Here is a 15,355-nt window from a genome sequence, read left to right as displayed (position 1 = left end):
ACCACCCTGGAAGTGACAGGTGTAACAGATTAAAACCCTGAAGTTAATGCTGAGACTGTGCATTTGAGTGGCAGCTATAGAACTTGAGAAAAAATGCAAGCTGGAACAAAGGACTATCTGATACTGAAATGACCCCTCACTGTTCACATCAGCTCCAGAGACATTCCTAGATATATTTTACTATTACCACTTCTTAATTTTTAAATATTTTTAAATTTTAGTTGTTTATTACTCCATTAACTTTCATTTCTATAGCCTACTATCACCTTTCTAAAATATAAAAAAAAAAACCCTTATTTCTTAAAAACAAATTCCATATATATAAATATTTTTTTAATTTTAGTGATCAATTTTGTTTTGTATTTTTTATATTTTTGAGAGTCTAAACTCTATTTTAGGTTTTTAATTTTGCTTTTTGATATTTGCTATCAATTGTGTACCTTTAAGAATCTAATCTTCAGTATACATTGTTACTTAGGGATTTGATTATTGGCTTGATTGTTTTCTCCCCTTTTGACTCTCCCCTTTGTCCTCTGGGTCACTTCTATCTCTTTCCTACCTCTTCTCTTCTCTGTATAACTCTGTGAATCTCTCTGGGTGTTCTTGAATGTGGAGACTTGTTTCACCATTAACCTAGGGGTTTTACCTTCTATCCTGTATGAATGGAGAAGTCTTGAGGCTACTGTAAAAGGGGACCAAAACCCAGAGGCAAGAGACTCAACTACAGAACTTTAGAACATCAGAGAAATTCTGACTCCAGGGAACATTAATAGTCAAGAGCTCACCCAAAAGTCCCCATACCTACACCAAAACCAAATTCCACCCAAGAGCCAACAAGTTTCAGTGCAAGACATACCATGCTAATTCTCCAGGAAAACAGGAACAAAACCCTGAACATTAAAAAACAGGCTGCCCAAAGCCATACCAAACCCATAGACACCCCCAAAACTCACTACTAGGCACTTCATTGCACTCCAGAGAGAAGAGATCCAGCTCCACTCACCAGAACACTGATGCAAGCTCCCACAACCAGGAAACCTTGACAAGCCACTAGTCCAACCCTACTCACAGGGAGCGGACTCCCCAATTAAGAGAAACCATGAACTTCCAGCCTGCAGAAAGGGCACCCCAAACATAGCAATCTTAACAAAATGAAAGCAGAGGAATATTCAGCAGGTGGAGGAACATGATAAAAACCCACCAGATCTAACAAAAGAGGAGATATGAAGTCTACCCAAAAAAGAACTCAGAATAATGATAGTAAAGATGATCCAAAGTCTTGAAAACAAAATAGAGGTACAGAAAAATAGTGTAGAGACAAGGATTGAGAAGATGCAAGAAACGTTTAACAAGGACCAATAATAAAGACAGAAGAGACAATCAATAATGAACAATGCTATAACTGAGATTAAAAACACTCTGGAGGGAACCAACAGCAGAATAGCTGAGGCAGAAGAGAGGATAAGTGAGGTGGAAAATAGAATAGTGAAAATACATGAAGCAGAGAGGAAAAAAGGAAAAAGAATTAAAAGAAATGAGGACAACCTCAGAGACCTCTGGGACAATGTTAAATGCCCAACAGTAAAATCATAGGTGTCCCAGAAGAAGAAAACACAAAGAAAGGACATGAGAAAATACTTGAGGAGATAACAGTTGAAAACTCCCCTAAAATGGAGAATACCCCAAGACACATATATAACACCCCCAAGACACCCCAAGACACATATTAATCAAACTAACAAAGATCAAACACAAAAAGCAAATATTAAAAGCAGCAATATAAAAGCAATAAATAACACTTAAGGGGATCCCCATAAAGATAACAGCTTATCTCAATAGAAACTCCTCAGGCCAGAAGGGAGTTGCAGGGCATACTTAAAGTGATGAAAGAGAAAAACCTACAACCAAGATTACTCTACCCATCTAGGATCTCATTGAAATATGAAGGAAAAATCAAAAGCTTTACAGACAAGCAAAAGCTGAGAGAATTCAGCACCACCAAACCAGCTCTTCAACAAATGCCAAAAGATCGTCTTTAGACAGGGAACACAGAAAAGGTTTATAAAAATGAACCCAAAACAACAAAGTAAATGATAATGGGATCATACTTATCAATAATTACCTTAAATATAAATGGGTAAAATGCTCCAACCAAAAGACAAAGACTGATCAAATGTAACCAAGAGCCCTATATATGCTGTCTAAAAGAGACCCACCTCAAACCCAGGGACACATACAGACCGAAAGTGAGGGGATGGAAAAAGATATTTCATGCAAATGAAGACCAAAAGAAAGCAGGAGTAGCAATACTCATATCAGATAAAACAGACTTTGAAACAAACACCATGATAAGAGACAAAGAAGAACACTACATAATGATCAAAGGATCAATCCAAGAAGAAGATAAAACAATTATAAATATATATGCACCAACATAAAAGCACCTCAATACATAAGGCAAATACTAACAAGAATGAAAGGGAAATTAGCAGTAACACAATAATAGTGAGAAATTTTAATAACCTACTCACACCTATGGATAGATCAACCAAACAAAAAATTAGCAAGGAAAACAAGATTTAAATGATACAATGGACCAGTTAGACCTAGTTGATATCTACAGGGCATTTCAACCCCAAACAATGGATTTCACCTTTTTCTCAAGTACACATGGAATATTTTTCAGGATAGATCACATCCTGGGGCACAAGTCTAGCCTTGGTAAATTTTTTAAAAATTAAATGATTTCAAGCATCTTTTCTGATCACAATGTGATAAGATTAGATATCAACCACGGGGGAAAAAAACTATAAAAAGTACAAATATGTGGAGATTAAACAACACGCTTGTGAACAACCAACATCATGGAAGAAATCAAAAGGGAAATCAAAATGTACATAGAAACAAATGAAAATGAAACACAACACCACAAAATCTATGGGTTTCAGTAAAAGCAGTGCTAAGAAGGAGGTTCATAGCAATAAAAGCCTACCTCAAGAAACAAGAGAAACATTAAATAAACAATCTTTTATACTTAAAGCAATTAGAAAAAGAAGAACATAAGTACCCCAAAGTTAGTAGAAGGAAATAAATCATAAAACATCAGAGCAGAAATAAATGAAAAAGAAATGAAGGAGATCTATAGCAAAGATCAATAAACTTAAAAGCTAGTTATTTAAGAAGGTAAATAAAATAGACAAACCATTAGCCAGACTCATCAAGGAAAAAAGGGAGAAGAATCAAATCAACAAATCAGAAATAAAAATGGAGAAATCACAACAGACAACACAGAAATATGAAAGATCATAAGAGACTATCATGAGCAACATTATACTGATAAAATGGACAACTTGGAAGAACTGGGAAAATTCTTAGAAAAGCATAACCTTCCAAAACTGAACCAGAAAGAAATAAAAAATCTGCATGGATATAAAAACTGTAATCAAAAACCTTTCAATAAACAAAAGCCCAGGACCAGATGGCTTCACAGGTAAATTATACCAAAAATTTAGAGAAGAGCTTAAACCTAGATAGCATATTGAAAAGCAGAGACATTACTTTGCCAACAAAGGTCCATCTAGTCAAGGCTGTGGTTTTCCCAGTAGTCATGTATGGATGTGAGAGTTGGACTGTGAAGGAAGCTGAGCACCGAAGAATTGATGCTTTTGAACTGTGGTGTTGGAGAAGACTCTTGAGAGTCCCTTGGACTGCAAGGAGATCCAACCAGTCCATTCTAAAGGAGATCAGCCCTGGGTGTTCTTTGGAAGGAATGATGCTAAAGCTGAAACTCCAGTACTTTGGTCACCTCATGCGAAGAGTTGACTCATTGGAAAAGACTCTGATGCTGAGAGGGATTGGGGGCAGGAGGAAAAGGAGACGACAGAGGATGAGATGGCTGGATGGCATCACTGACTTGATGGACGTGAGTTTGAGTGAACTCCGGGAGTTGGTGATGGACAGGGAGGCCTGGCGTGCTGCAATTCATGGGGTCACAAAGAGTCAGGCACGACTGAGCGACTGAACTGAACTGAATAGAACACTTATTTGACTCAAATTCTGCCAAAAAATTGCAGAGGAAGGTAAACTCCCCAACTCATTCTATGAGGCCACCATCACCCTAATACCAAAACCTGAAATGTTTTGCACCCAAAAAGAAATGTGCAGGCCAATATCACTGATGAACATAGATGCAAAAATCCTCAACAAAATTTTAGCAAACAGAATTCAACAACATATTTAAAAGATCATATATCATGACCAAATGGGCTTTATTCCAGGGGTGCAAAGATTCTTCAATATTTGCAAATCAATCAATGTTGTACACCATATTAACAAATTGAAAGATAAAAACCATATTATTATCTCAATAGATGTTGAGAAAGCCTTTGACAAAATTAGACACCCATTTATGGTTAAAAAAAATAAACTTTCCAGAAAGTAGGCATAGAAGGAACATACCTCAACATAATAAAAGCCATATATGACAAACCCACACCAAACATTATTCTTAATGGCAAAAAAACTGAAAGCATTTCCTCTAAAATCAGGAACAAGACAAGAGTGCCCACTCTCACCACTATCCAACATAATTTTGGAAGTCCTAGCACAGCAGTCAGAGATGAAAAAGAAATCAAAGGAATCCACACTGGGAAAGAAGTAAAACTCATTGTTTGCAGATGACATGATCCTTTACATAGAAAACCCAAAAGATACTGCTGGAAAATTGCTAGAGCTAATCAATTAATATAGTAAAGTGGCAGGATATAAAATTAATACACAGAACTCCCTTGCATTTCTAAACACTAATGATGAAGGAACAGAAAGAGAAATTAAGGATACAATCCCACTAACCATTGCAACAAAAAGAATAAAATATTTATGAATAAATTTACCTAAAGAAACAAAAGACCTAAGTAAAGAAAATTATAAAACACTGATGAAAGATATCAAAAAAGATACAAATAGATGGAGAAATATACCATGTTTGTGGATTGTAAGAATCAATAAAATGAAAATAAGCATACTACCCAAAACAATCTATAGATTCAGTGCAATCCCGATCAAGTTACCAATGGTATTTTTCACAGAACTAGAACAAATAATTCACATTTTGTATGGAAACACAAAAGCCTCAAATAGCCAGAGCAATATTGAGAAAGAAAAATGGAACTGGAGGAATCAAGCTTCCTGACTTCAGACTATACTACAAAGCTACAGTCATCAGGACAATATGGTACTGGCACAAAGACAGAAATACAGATCAATGGAACAAAATAGAAAGACCAGAGATAAATCCACACACCCATAGACACCTTATCTTTGGCAGAGGAGGCAAAAATATACAATTTAAAAAAGACAATCTCTTTAACAACTGGTGCTGGGAATACTGGTCAACCATGTGTAAAAGAATGAAAGTGGAACATTTTTGACACCATACACAAAAATAAACTCAAAATGAATTAAAGATCTAAATGTAAGTCCAGAAACTATAAAATTCTTAGAAGAAGACATAGGCAGAACACTCTCTGATGTAAATCACAGCAAGAACCTCTATGACCCACCTCCCAGAGACATAGAAATAAAAAAATAAACAAATAAACAAATGGGACCTAAGTAAATTTAAAAGTTTTTGCACCTTGAAGGAAACGATAAACAAGGTGAAAAGGAAGCCTTCAGAATAGGAGAAAATAATAACAAATGAAACAACTGACAAAGAATTAATCTCCAAAATATACAAACAGCTCATGCAGCTCAATATCAGAAAAACAAACAACCCAGTCAAAAAGTGGGCAAAAATACTAAGTAAACAATTCCCCAAAGAAGACATGCACATGGCTAACAAACACATGTAAAGATGCTCAAATCGCTCATTACTAGAGAAATGCAAATCAAAACCACAATGAGGTATCACCTCATGTGAGTCAGAATGGCCATCATCAAAAAGTCTATAAACAAATGCTGGAGAGGGTGTGGAGAAAAGGGAACCCTCTTACACTATTGATGGGAATGCAAACTGGTACAGCAACTACGGAGAACAGTGTGGAGATGCCTTCAAAAACTAATACAATTATGTAAAGATTAAAAATAAAATTAAATTAAAAAAAAAAACAGGTAAAAAAAAACTGGAGATAGAACTGCCCTATGACCAAGCAATCCCACTGCTGGGCATGCACACCAAGGAAACTAGAATTGAAAGAGACACATGTACCCCAATGTTCATGGCTGCACTGTTTACAATAGGTAGGACATGGAGCAATCTGATGTCCATCAGCATTCAAATAGATAAGGAAGTTGTGTTACATATATACAATGGAATATTACTTAGCTTTATAAAAGAACTCATTTGAGTCAGTTCTAATGACATGGATGAAACTGGAGTCTATGGCAGCAAAAGAAACACAGATGTAAAGAATAGACTTTTGAACTATGTGGGAGAAGGCAAGGGTGGGAGGATTTGACAGAATAGCATTGAAACGTGTATATTACCATATGTAAAATAGATGACCAGTGCAGGTTCAATGCATGAAGTAGGGCACTCAAGGCCGTTGCTCTGGGACAACCCAGCAGGATGGGGTGGGGAGGGAGCTGGGAGGAGAGTTCACAATAGGTGGACACATGTGCATCCTGGTTAACTGATGCCGATTCAGTGTATGGCAAAAATCACCACAATGTTGTAAAGCTATCGTCCAATTAAAATAAAGTATTAATTTAAAAAAAGAAATGAAAAGACAGAAGAACCAGAGATCAAATTACCAGTATCTGTTGGATTGTATAAAAGACAAGAGAATGCCAAAAATATCTACTTCTGCTTCATCGACTATGCTAAAGGTTTTGACTGTGTAAATCAGAACAAATTGTGGAAAATTCTTAAAAAGATGGGAATACCAGACCACCTTACCTGTCTCCTGAGAAATGCATATGCAGGTCAAGAAACAATTAGAACCAGACATGGAGCAATGGACTGGTTCAAAATTGGGAAAGCAGTGCATCAAGCCTGCATATTGTCACAAGGCTTATTTAACTTATATGTGGAGTACATCACAAGAAATGCTGGGCTGGATGAAGCACAAGCTGGAATCGAGATTGCTGGAAGAAATACCAATAACTTCAGATATGCAGATGACATCACCCTTATGGCAGAAAGTGAGGAACTAAACAGTCTCTTGATGAAAGTGAAAGAGGAAGGTGAAAAAGTTGGCTTAAAACTCAACATTCAGAAAACTAAGATCATGGCATCTGGTCCCATCACTTCATGGCAAAAAGATGGGGAAACAGTGGAAACAGTAAGAGACTTTATTTTCTGGGTCTCCAAATCACTGCAGATGGTGACTACAGCCGTGAAATTAAAAGACACTTGCTCCTCAGAATAAAAGCTATGACCAACCTAGACAGCATATTAAAAAGCAGAGACATAACTTTGCCAACAAAGGGCCATCTAGTCAAAACTATGTTTTTTCCAGTAGTCATTCATATATGGGTGTGGGTGTGAGAGTTGGACCATAAAGAAAGCTGAGTGCCAGATAATTGATGCTTTTGAACTGTGGTGTTGGAGAAGACCCTTTAGAGTCCCTTGGACCGCAAGGAGATCCAACCAGTCAATAGTAAAGATAATCAGTCCTGAATATTCATTGGAAGGACTGATGCTGAGGCTGAAGTGCCAATTTGGCCACTTGATGTGAAGAACTGACCCACTGGACAAGATCCAGATGATGGGAAAGATTGAGGGCAGGAGGAAAAGGGGATGACAGAGGATGTGATGTTTGGATGGCATCACCAACTCGATGGACATGAGCTTAAGCAAGTTCTGGGAGCTGGTGACAGACAGGGAAACCTGGGGTACTGCAGTTTCATGGGGTTGCAAAGAATCATGACTGAGTGACTGGACTGAACTGAACTGAACTGATAGCCAAGGTACTCAAGTACATTTTAGACTCTGTGGGAGAGGGAGAGGGTGGGATGATTTTGGAGAATGGCATTGAAACACGTATAATATCATATATGAAACGAATCACCAGTCCAGGTTCGATGCAGGATACAGGATGCTTGGGGCTGGTGCACTCGGATGACCCAGAGGGATGGTATGGGGAGGGAGGTGGGAGGGGGCTTCAGCATGGGGAACACGTGTACACCCGTGGTGGATTCATGTTGATGTATGGAAAAAACCAATACAGTATTTTAAACTAATTAGCCTCCAATTAAAATAAATAAATTTAAATTTAAAAATATATTTGTGGAAATTATATTATTTTATTCATATTTGACTAATAGTTTGGTTACATATAACATTTTAGGTTCAAAAAATATTTTCCTTTGAAATTTTAGAGGCACTGCTCTTTATTCATCAAGCATTCATATTTGCTGATGATTTCTTTTCTACCTCATGGATTACTTAACCTCTGTTCTACTCATTCCCCAGTCAGCTTCTCTCTTAGATAACTGCTATTACTAGTTTCTAAGTAACATCTAGCAAACTCTCAGGTAGATATTACATGATTTTCAGAGAGATTCAGAGATTCAGTTTGCTACAAATGTTTCCATTTGTAAAATGGAAAATATCCATTATATGAAAATATATCCATTATTTCAAACAAATGAGGACCATTTGTCCTTGAGTCACTTTCTCTGTTATCAAGAACTAATTATCCCTCTTTCTAAGTCTGCAACCTCATTAAGCACCTTTTTCTTAAGAAAACCAAATCTTCCTTCAACTTACCAAACATGAGAGACAATCCATAGAATTTATTGGTAAAAATATCTTGGAATCCATTAGTAATACATGGAGAAAGAAAAGCAGGTATAAAATTATGTTGGCAGAACTGTTCTATGTCATGTATTCCATAGATAATTCTCTTACTCCAGCAGGTACCACCTAGTTCCTAAGACTTCATCATGACAAGAATGTTGTGAAAGCACCTAATCCATCCCCAGACATTGCTGTTCCTTCCAGGATTCCTGAAGGGCGTCTGTTTCCTAATGGTGATCCTGGTTACTCCATTGTGCAATCTTAGAGGACTAGGCAGGAACAGCGGTCCTCATCTTGGTTCTCTGAGAGACTGAGAAAGAGATCAGGAGCAGGACTCAGTCTAAAGAAGTTCCTACCTCTTCAAACACCCAGGTTATGCCACTCATCTTTTTCTGAACTACATCAGCCCAGTCAAGATAGAAACACAGCAGATGCTTCATGGTCTTTTTTCAGGAAAGAGCACAGACTGTGAAATCTTCCCTCAGGCAGTGGAGAAGGAAGACCTCTGTTACCAGTAAAAAGATGTGGACTGTTCAAGTGCCTTCCAACTGACTCCTTCTAACTAGCAGTGATACAGCTAGAAGAAAGAGAGGAGCAGGACAGGGGTCTTAGCAAGGGAGACCTTAGTCTACACACTGCTATTCTTTATAAGATCTGGAGCATCTTTGACATTATTGATCAGTTATTTTGAGTAGTTATTCATAATTATTAGTTTTTCTACCTTTTAGAGCTCACATATATAATTTTTAAATTTATTTTTAATTGGAAGATAATTGCTTTACTATGTTCTGTTGGTTTCTACCATGCAACAATGTGGACCTTGAGCCTCACTTCCACCCCACTGACCCCATCCCACCCCTCTAGGTTGTCACAGAGAACCAGGCTGAACTACAAAGCAATTTTCCATCAGTCATCTATTCTACACATGGCAATGCTTGTATTTCAATGCTACTGTCTCAATAAGTTCCACCCTCTCCCAAACTCAGTGTATTCACAAGTTTGTTTTCTAAATCAGCATTTCTATTCCTGCCCTTGAAAGAGGTCCATCAGGGCTATTTTTCTAGATTCCATACATATGTGTTAATATACAATATTTGTTTTTCTCTTCCTGACCTACCTCACTGTGTGTAAAAGGCTCTAGATTTGTCCACCTCAGTTCAACTGACTCGGATTTGTTCCTTTTTATTGGCTGAGTAATATTTCATTGTATATATGTGCCACAACATCTTTATCCACTCATCTGTTGATTGACATCTAGGTTGCTTCCATGTCTTGGCTATTGTAAATAGTGCTGCAATGAACACTAGGGTATACATGACCTTTTGAATCACGGTTTTCTCAGGGCATATGCTGGGCCATTTGGTAGTTTTACTCCTAGTTTTTTAATGAATCTCCATATTGTTCTCCATTGGAGAAGGCAATGGCACCCAACTCCAGTACTCTTGCCTGGAAAATCCCATGGATGGAGGAGCCTGGTAGGTTGCAGTCCATGGGGTTGCTAAGTTGGACATGACTGAGCGAATTCACTTTCACCTTTTGCTTTCATGCATTGAGGAAGGACACGGCAACCCACTCCAGTGTTCTTGCCTGGAGAATCCCAGGGACGGGGGAGCCTGGTGGGCTAACCTCTATGCAGTCGCACAGAGTCGGACACGACTGAAGTGACTTAGCAACTTAGCAAATATTGTTCTCCATAGTGGCTGTATCAATTTACTTTTTTAAAAAAGTTTTATTGTGTTAGGAACACCTAACATGAGGTGTATTCTCTTAACATATTTTAAGTGTATAATGCAGTGTTGTTATACACAGGCTTGATGGTGTGAGCAGATCTCTAGAACTGACATACCTTTCAAGATTGTAATTTTATACCATCAACTAAAAAATATAGTCACAACCTGAAAGGAGACTTTTGTTTTATTTGTTTGGAAAGTTTAGGACTCCAAGCCCAGGAGACAGCATCTCTGTAGCTCTGAGAAAAGTGTTCCCCTTGGAACATGGCAGTGGGAGTCAGGCTGCATACAGATTTACAGCAAACGGAGCAGGCAGTCTGAACAGCAAAGATCAGATATCAAATTAAGGAATTTAGCATTGTCTGTATGGGAAGATTCAAGCCTCTGGGCTCACTGAATTCATTGCTTTCATATGTACCTCAGCTATCTGGGCCAAATCCTGTTTCCTTGTTCACCTTAAGCAGTGGCAGCTGTGGCAGATGGCTGCCCCTTGAGTTCCCCCAGCTCCTCAGCAATCACCATGGCGGGTGGATCACCATGGCGGGTGGCGGCATCTGCTGGATTGAGCTTTGGGAGCCCGCATTCACATTCGGAGGCCAGAAATTGCTGATGGCTGTGGCATTTCTTGTTTATTGATTTGGCAGTAGAGCTTTTCATTTCACAATACCTATTGATTAGCAACACCCTGTTTTAGTCCATGCCCTCGCTCCTTCAGTTCCTGGCAACTACTATTCTATTCTTTATTCCATGAACTTGACTGTTTTCGATACCTCATAGAAGGGGATTCATGTGGTACTTGTCCGTCTGTTTCTGGCTTATTTCTCTTGGCATAATGTCTTCCAGGTGAGTTCATGTTGTCTCATAGGAAAGGATTTTCTTCTTTTTAAGAAGGGATAATAATCCTTTGTATGTATATACTATAGTTTACTTATCCACTCATCTGTTGATGGACATTTAGGTTGTTACCACACTTTGGCTACTGTGAGTACTGCGGCAGTGAACTTGGGAGTGCTAATATGTCTTTGAGACTTGGATTTAAATTATTTTGGGTCAATGATTTAGATGTAGAATGGGTGAAACCTATGGTAGTTCTATTTTTTCTGTTTTTAACTTTTTGAGTAGCCTTCATATTCTTCATAATGGTCACACCATTTTGCCCTCCCACTGCCAGGTACAAGGGTTCTTCTTTTCTCCATAATCTCACCAACATTTGTTATTTTGCTTTTTTGATTATAGTCATTCTTCAGGAGTGAAGTGATACATCATTGTGGTTTTGATTTGCATTTCCCTGGTGATTAGTAGTGATATTAAACTCCTTTTCATGTCCCTGTGGTTATATATATATATATATATATATATATATATGCATGTATGTCTTCCTTAAAGAAAGCTCTATTCAAGTCCCTCACCTATTTAAAATTAAAGTTGTTAAATTGTCATCAATTATGTTGTAGGAGCTTCTTACATACTTTGGAAATTAACCCCTTATCATATATATGGGGCTCATATTTCCTTAAGCCTTATAACCAGGAAGAGTTAATTTTGAAATTATGCTGGATCCGCTTCTGTGATTTTAACCCTCATCTTGCCACTTTTGTTATTGTAAGCATACATAATGGACTGCCTTTGGGAGATAACCTGAGCTGCCTACCTGTGAATGACTGTAAGGAAGTGAATCTAACGCATTCCCCTACCTGGGGCTTGCCATACTAGGGGAAATTTGCAAGATTGACTATGCTTTTACTTTGTTTCCTTACCTGCACCCCATTTCTGACCCATAAAAGAACCTGGCAACCAGACCCCAGCAAGATGATTTTTCAGGCACTAGCTTGTCATTGTCTCAGCCCGCGGGTTCCCTAATAAAGTCCCTTTCTAGTCTAGATGGTGCCTATAGATGTCTGCATACCCAGGAATTCCCTCATAGCTCAGTCGTTAAAGAATCTGCCTGCAATGCAGGAGACTTGGGTTTGATTTCTGGGTGAAACATGAAATTTTTCATTTTGTTTTCTCCTTTTCCTAGTCTAGACACCTCATTTCAGATTCATGACAGCAAGCAGAGCAAGCATGGGCTTAGTACAGACTATGTCATGTGTCTTAGATTAGACATTTTGTTGTTTTCATAGCAAAAAATAGAGGCAAGTATAGCTTTTGTCTTTAATTTACAGCAGTGTTAGTAAGCTGATCTTTAGAGTGGTTGGGAAACATTTAATGTCACAAAGTACCGGTGACTATAGATGTCTGCATACCCAGGGCACTCAAGGTCCCCCATGGAAGGCTTATTGCTTAGTATTAGCTGAAGGGTTGCTGCATTTCAGCAAACTGTACTAATAAATTCCTAACGGGTTCTATGTCACCCTTAGTTTATTTGTTTAGAGGAAAATATCCATGGATTGAATGGTGGGGTCAATGATTCCTGGAGCTTCATTCCCTGAGTATACTAAGAATGTCTGAAAACACACTAAATGTCATTTCAAAAAAAAAAAAAATGGCAGGATAGAGTCAATTGAATTAACTGTTGTAGGGTAAAGTGGCAAAGGATATTTGGGGAGTACTAGTGGAAAAGCTTCTTAATGGATACAGCCTAGACAATGAGTCAATTTTGAAGATAATGAGAAGAGAGGAATTTGGGTTTCTAGTAGACTACAAGTTGCTCATGGTCATGTAGTGCAGAGACCAGATCAGTGTATACATCTGCAAAAGTAGAGCTTCAGCAAAGGATTTCAACTTGTGTCCTTATGGCCTGGAAAATTGAAGGATCAAGTTTTCCTGTCGGGTCCATGAATGGAGCCCTGTGAAAACACACCTGGCATGAGACCGCCAACACCAGAACCTAGAAAGTTAGAAAAACAAGATTCAACTCTGTGGCCCCAAGTCATTTAATTGTCAAGAAAAGGCTAGAGACCAGTGGGGCATGCTGTAAGGAAGGTGAGTTTAAAAAAACTGTGGGTAGTGGTTAAGATATGTGAGGTTAGTAAATCCTAGTCTGGACCATCAAGGGAAACAAAGCTGGGTGCTGGCAGGTGAAATGGAATAGGGAGGAAGTTTTACATAGCAGTTTCTTGGGGGCTGGGGAGTGAAAGAATCACCAAGTCTGACAATGGAGGAGCAAAACTATTGTCAAAGAATTCCTCATATTTCCTAATCAGTGCATAACAAAGGCACAGGGAGTACATGACCAGGTCTCCAGTGAATCACTCTGCACTTCCTTAGTGAAGGATAAAGAAGTCCATGGACAAGGGAGATTTGTGATATCAGCATGAGTGTGGCAATTTATTTTTGAGATTGCAAGCGTGTGGTATTTGGGGTGGGAAACAAGTGCACCGTGCCAGTCCTGGGATGCTCCCCCTGGTGGGGCTGCCGGGTCCTTATAAAAGGAGCCTCCTTCACAGTGCTGTCGTTGTCGTGACGGTCGTAGGGATCTTTGGAGCCTCTGGTGAGCACAACTCTTAGAGATCTTTACGGAACTTGGGTGTTGGGTTTAATCCGGGGGTAGAAGTGGCTTTAACTGAAGCAATCAGTGCTCTTAATGGGAAAAAGAAGATAATGAGGGTTCAGGGGTAAAGTTTTGGTATTTGGTCATGTACGCGATCTTAAATGTGAGGAGAAAATGGAGTCAGAGGCACAGTCTTAACCTGAGAGAGCGTAAGGGGGATGAGATACTGTGCTACAGCACAGCACACATTAGTTCCAGATGCCCCCTTCTCAGCATTCAGTCCCATTGAGTGCCTAGTTGGGGCCTTTGCATTTCTCCTCAGAAGCCCACAGTCAGGTCAGCTTGGCCAGCAACCAAGACCTCATGGGAGAAATAAGTAGAGATTTGTTGGGGGATTGCTACAAGTTTATTATCCAGATTCTTCTTCTGAGTTTTTTTATATTCATATAACACCTGTGTAGGTAATTTTGTTTTAGAATGTGGTAGAAGGAGAGACTAACCGGAAAAGACTGAAGATCTGAGGGCAAGAGATACTAAAAAAGAATGGTGAAGAAGCTACAAAAACCATAAAGACTATATTAAGAATCAAGAAGAGTCCTTAGTGACAGGAGGGTTCTTGGCACAGCTAAATGTTCTACCAATCGGACTCTCCATTATAAAGAATATTGTTTGTATTTCAGATTCCTTGAGACTCAGGAAGGATGTCTGACCAGCATCCGCATCCGCATCCACATCAGCATCAGCATCACCATCACCATCACCATCACCATCAGCACAAGGAGCCCTGCCATCCACCTCCAATAGTGTGCCCACCCAAGTGCCATGAGCCTTGCCCACCTCATCCATGCCCATCTCCACCGAGCCAGAAGAAATGCCCTCCTGGGCCACCATGCCCACCATGGGAGCAGAAGTGTCCACCCAAGTGGAAGTAACAGCATCAGATTTCATCTGCACCAAGAAACAAGATCCAGGCTCTTCCAATGTCCTCCCTTCGACCATGGTGACGGATTCCATCTTCCTTAATCTCCCTCCTCAACCAACAGCTGACAGAGGAAAGGCTTGCTTCCTGAAGCTGACACCATGTTGTTGGAAGAAGAGCAGCAGAATCATTGCTTGATCTCTCTTTGCCATGTGCCCATCTGTAATCTGTGTTGTGATATCTAACCCGTGAGCAATTAGTGTGTCTATTCTTTTGCTTCTCCAATAAAGCATATTCATTGCCCATTATGTATTTCTTTCTTTCTTTTTCTTTATTTTGCATATAGTGTTTTTCATCTCTTCTGTCAACTACAAGTACTCTTCTGAGTGTTCCTTTTCATTCCCATTGGATTATCAGAATTAGACTTTTCCATCATTGAGTTCAGCTTTGCCTGAAATATGTCTTTTGGAATGGATCCATCAAAGAATTCCTTCATTGGTTTCAGACTTGTTTCTTTGTCTACCTTGAAG

The 15,355-nt window shown here is 38.9% G+C and overlaps 1 long non-coding RNA gene across 1 annotated transcript; it reads left to right on the top strand.

Annotated features, from left to right (window-relative positions):
* Nucleotides 1–10,767: 10,767 nt before the first annotated feature.
* On the top strand, nucleotides 10,768–15,133 carry LOC123465925. The gene is made up of 2 exons (XR_006641242.1): nucleotides 10,768–11,316; nucleotides 14,587–15,133. It is a non-coding gene; the product is annotated as an uncharacterized LOC123465925 (long non-coding RNA).
* Nucleotides 15,134–15,355: the final 222 nt, after the last annotated feature.

This window comes from Bubalus bubalis, chromosome 6 (genome assembly GCF_019923935.1).
Source record: "Bubalus bubalis isolate 160015118507 breed Murrah chromosome 6, NDDB_SH_1, whole genome shotgun sequence".
In the NCBI taxonomy this organism is placed as follows: Eukaryota; Metazoa; Chordata; class Mammalia; order Artiodactyla; family Bovidae; genus Bubalus; species Bubalus bubalis.
Note: the sequence above shows the minus strand (reverse complement) of the source record. Positions and strands in the feature narration are given on the sequence as shown.